Genomic DNA, 5,603 nt, shown 5'->3' on the forward strand with positions numbered 1-5,603 from the left:
AGTTTTTGGGCTTTGGATATTTTGGGCTAAGCTATAGCCCATGCCTGAGATATCTCAGCAAGTTCCTTTATACTCTTTTGTGAATCTAAGCCATTATGAGTAGTTTTATTTGTTTGAGTAAGGGGTGTATAGTAGGAGAAGAAGTGGAAAAAATTCACTCTTGTCCAAGTTATCAGTCTTTGTGTCCCTTGTTATAAAATTATTTAAACAAAGGCTGGAGAAATAGCATGGGGGTACAGCATTTATCTTTCATGCAGAAGGACAGTGGTTCGAAACCTGGCATCCCATATAGTCTTCTAAGCCTGCCAGGAGCAATTTCTGAGTGTAGAGTCAGGAGTAACCTCTGAACGCTGCCAGGTGTGAATTCTCCCCCCCCAAAAATTTATTTGAACAGTTTGGAATAAGCAGTTGTGGGAAATTTAAAGGATATATCATTGTTTATTCTTTAGGGGGAAAATTCCAGAGTAATCACCAACTCCTTTAAGGCAATTAGCAATCCTGAGGAAACTATGGTAACATTTTTGACTTTTGTAGAAAATGAGTGAAAAAAAATGAATTCATAACGGTAAAGTCAGAAAACCTCAGTTCATGCCTTTGGATACCTCCCAGTAAATTATGTACTATGTTCAAATTACTGGTATTTGGTGAGATGTAGTATCTTTTGCTCATTTTTAATTTTTTACTTTTTTCACTTTAAAAGTTATATTGGCTTATTTTATATACAAATTTTCAATTTGTTTTACAAATATTTTCTTAAATGTATTTTAAAATATTGTATTTAAATTTGTGATTTATCTTGAAATATTTAGTTTTGGATTTTACATTTAGACTTTGGACTCATTTTTTTAGTTGAACTTTATGAGAAGTCTAAGGTCTATGTCAAAATTATTATTTTTTCCCAGCAGAGCACACATGCCAGGAAAGCCGTCCCTCTTTTTTTCTGGTATGTTAGGGTCGCTGGTTGTACAGTGGGCCACAGATCTCCTGGACTGAACACTTGGTCCAGGAAACTGGGACCCCCCCACGCCAGGCGGGTCTTCATGGCCGGCCCTGACAACTCGGGCCCTGGGGGGCGGGCAGAGGAGGGAAACCCCTCCCTTTCACTTTTCAAACTGGAGAGGGAGCTCGCAGTTGGACCCAGCGGAGCGCACATGCCAGGAAAGCTGTCTATGTATATTGGACCTCCTGTTTTGTTTGCTAGTAATACTATTTTTCAAAACCCCGCGGGCGCATACTTTTTCAGCGTTATCCAAAAACGTTCCTGATCCTACACTGTTCCTAGGAATAGAATCAGGATGCCCAAGATTCTGATAAAACACTCAAATTGACTTTTATTGTCTAGTCTTTTATGTATTGCCTCTCCCCTCACCCCTTTGTCTCTCCTACCTCCTCATACCCAAACCCTAAACCATTATCTTCCCCTTATTCAACCCTCCTTATCCTCAGTTCCTAATTGGGAAGACACCAAGACTGACCTTCTGCCCCAACACCACCATCCAGCTCCTCATTGAATGACACCCTCTCGGTCCCCAGCTCATGCCTATACAAACAACTACAACCAACACGCCTGTTGATCCATGCTTGGTGGCCCCTCATGCCCCCATCAAACTATGGACTGTTGCATGATACCGGAATCAGCTTCAGCATAACCCCCAGTTCAAGGACAATATAGGGTTCCGTAATGCCGCAAAACATGTCTCAAACTCAACTATCATCTGTTGTCTTCAAATATCCTTGTTTTCTTTTTTTTTTTTCTTTTTAAAACATAAAAGGGTCACATGTATCTCTTTTGTATATCTCAGATGTATTCCCTTAACATCTGTAACTCTTTTCAAATATCCTCATATAGTGACAATTTTGCCCACTAGATTAGTTATTTGATTGTTTGATTTTCCCCCTGTGAGATCTGTTTTATAAGCAATACTGGTAGAAGAGTAACTCTGTATAGATTTCACATTTATACCAAGTTACGGGAAATGTTGGACTATATTCGTTGGCCCCCAGATGCACCAACAATATCTTGTGGCATTGCTTCTCTTTTGCATAGGCACATTAAAATGGGAAAATAATATGCAAACAAGTTCTTATCTAATAGAGATGGGAACACAAATTTGTAATGTAATTAGGCCTTTTACCCTGAACATTGGCATAATGATTTGGCTTAGGCCTCTGAAGAATGGGCATCGCCCACACACACCTGAACTATACAAACAACCACAATTGTCTTTAACATTCCCAGGATCCAAGCCTCTACCAGAGAAGACCTACCACTGCTTTGACATTGACTTACTCCAAAGAGTACTCCCAACACCCAGGCGACTTAGCAACAGTCTGCATGCAGGGCAAATCGCTCTGCATTTAATGATATGCTGAAACTAGAGGATGCTCCACATCAACCTGACATCGACGAAAGAAATGCACAGAATCCAGCGTCTTTAAATATAAAAGTCTGATACCAACTATAGCTAAAGTGTGAAAAAGTTTCACCGGGACCTTGAGAATGACCGGAGTTGGATAGACTGATATGCCTGGAACTCAGAGTCTGTTTTATGCCAATAAACTTCTGGGGTGAGGCCTTTTTGTAATCAGGCCAAAGATTTTTTTTTCCATTTTCTCCATTTTTCTGGACCTATGCAAATATTGGTGATTGCCACTATCACACCATTACTATATATTTTTTTACTTTTATCCTTTAAGGAAAAAAATAGAACTTACTGAACTTAAAAACAAATTACTATAGTAGAATGCCTGTCTCGAATACAGGCAGGAGATGGGAAAGGGGGGAGGGAGTAATGTTGCACTGGTGAAGGGGGGTGTTCTGGTTATGACTGTAACCCAGATATGATCATGTTACTTAAATAAAAAACATATTTAATAAAAATAAAAAAATATTATTTTTTCATATGAACTGTTATTTGTTCCAGTACTACTGTTTGAAAATATTACTTTTTCTATTAAATTGATTTAGAATTTGTCAAAGATAAACTGACTATATCTGTGTGGGTATTTTCTGAACTTTGTCCTTTTTCCTTGATCTTTGTTTGTTTGTTTTTTATAATTCCATGGTGTCTTGATTACTGTGACTTTTTTTTTTTTTTTTTTGGTTTTTGGCCCACATCCGGTGATACTCTTGGCTATGAGCTCAAAAATCGCCCCTGGCTTGGGGGACCAGATGGGACACTAGGGATTTAACTGAGGTCCATTCTGGGTCAGCTGCTTGCAAGGCAAGTGCCCTACTGCTGTGCTATAGCTCCGGCCCTGACTTTTTAATGTTTTATTCAATAATTTTTGGTTTAAAATATTATCTTTGTCTCTCCACAGAAATTATTATTTATCAATAGTTTTAGAATAACTTATGGGATATTGTTGGGATTGTGTGGGCTTAATTGATCAAGTTGGGAAGAATTGATATTTTAAGAATATTGCATTTTCTAAACCATAAATACAATAAAATTTATTTCTAATTTATTTTATCCATGTTTCATATTTGTTGCATAGCTACTTTGCATTGTTTTTGGGTTTATATCTAATTATTTTGTACTTTGTTGCTCTTGTGAATAGTAAAGTATTTTAAATTTCAAATTTAAATTTTTATTATAAATAAACTAGAAAGCAATTGACTTTCGTATACCAATCTTATACTATGATCTTGATGTATTTGTTTCTTACTTACAATTGTATTTAGGTTCTAAGAAATTTTTACATAGGTGGTAATGCCAATTGTGAACAATGACAATTTTATTCCTTTTTTATTATTTTATCTTTATTTCTTTTTATTTTTTATATCAGCTAGACATTTCATTATGGTATTAAATAGGACTGGTAACTGAAGCAATACTTATCTTGATTCTAAACTTAAAAAGCATCAAGTTACCTATCATTATATATAAATGTCAAATATACATATATATGTACATGTCTCTTTTTTTTGGTAGAAATTGTTCTATAATCTAGGAAGTGCCTACTCATTCCATTTTTCTGAGAGGTATTATTATTAAGGTCTTATCATAAAAATATTTGCTAAATATATTTTTGCATCAAATGATAGAATTTAATAGTTTTTATTTCTTTTTTCTTCAGTCTTTTTTCACCAAAACCAAACACAGTTCTATTTTTTTTATGCAGAATATCTGTCTGTATAAGAAAGATAATCTTCCTTATTGGTTATCTGTAAAAAAGAATGTGTCATTTTAGGGCTGGAGAGATAGTACAGAGGTAGAGAGTTTGCCCTGTACATAGCCGATCCAGGACAGACTGTGGTTCGAATCCCGGCATCCTATATGGTCCCCCACACCCCCTTGCCTGCCAGAAGCTATTTCTGAGCACAGAGCCTGGAGTAACCTCTGAGCGCTGCAAGGTGTAACTCAAAAACAAAACAAAATCAAAAAAAGTATGTGTCATCTTAATCTAGAAATATAAAATTCTACTTTTCACACAGTTTTATTAGAGTTCCTAAATTTCTTAATTGAGCAATTTCTTTTTTTTAAAGATAGCTTAACAATATTTATTTTTTAATTTTTATTTAAGCACCTTGATTACAAACATAATTGTTGTTGGGTTTTAGTCATAAAAAGAACACCCCCTTCACCAGTGCAACATCTCATCACCAATGTCCCCCCAATCTTTCTTCTCTCCCCAACTTCCGCCTGTATTCAAGACAGTCATTCTACTTCTCTTTTCAGTCTTCTTCTCTTCTTCAATCTTTATCTGTTTGATGTGGTTTATTATATTCATTCAATTATAATAATTCAATAATAAGCCAATATGTTGTTACTATTACTTTAAAAAAATAATTATTCTAAGCATAAGAATTGCTAAGGATTTGATACAACTTAATTTAATTCTCTCAAATCTTCTTTATTTGTATGAAAAAATAAATTTCTGGCATGTCATATTTTCTTCTAAAAAGAATTCTAACACTTTTAGCAGGGTTTGTTGAATCATTTAATTTTTTTAAAGTTAATTTTTCTGCATCTTTGGAGGGTTATTTCACTGAATATAGAATTCTCATTTGATGGCATTTTGTTCTTTTTGTTTTTGTTTTTGTTTTCTTTTTTATTTTTAATTATGAGAACAAAGATGCAAAGAAAGAGGACAAGGTAAAGTTACAGTGGAAGGACAATCACCCGTAACATAATTCTCAGAAGAAGTCCCCTTGCTGATATCTTAACTTTGAACTTTCAACCAAAGAACATTAAGATAAATAAAACAGAATCCATGTACAATTACTTTGTCCCTCAAGTCCCCAGATTGTAATACATTGTAATATTTCTTAGCAGCAGACAAGGCAATCTAAAGCCATAAAACTTATGTAACTCCTTAGACATTAGAGGCATAGTATTTTTTTACATTTCCATGTACATGCATATTAGTTTAAGTTAACCTCAAAAGTTTAAGTGTTCTTTTAAGGATTAGAGTCAAAGGAGCACAGTGAAAACTGTGTTAGAGTGGCAATTGTTGTTGCATAGGCCCACCAAAATATGAGGAATATCCTTGGCCTAAATACAAGGAGACCCTACCCCTGAAGTTTCCTGGCATAAGACCAACTCTAGGTTCCAGGCAAGCTAGATCATCCAATCCAAGACATTGTCTGTAGTGCCAAC

This window comes from Suncus etruscus, chromosome 3, assembly GCF_024139225.1.
Source record: "Suncus etruscus isolate mSunEtr1 chromosome 3, mSunEtr1.pri.cur, whole genome shotgun sequence".
NCBI lineage: Eukaryota > Metazoa > Chordata > Mammalia > Eulipotyphla > Soricidae > Suncus > Suncus etruscus.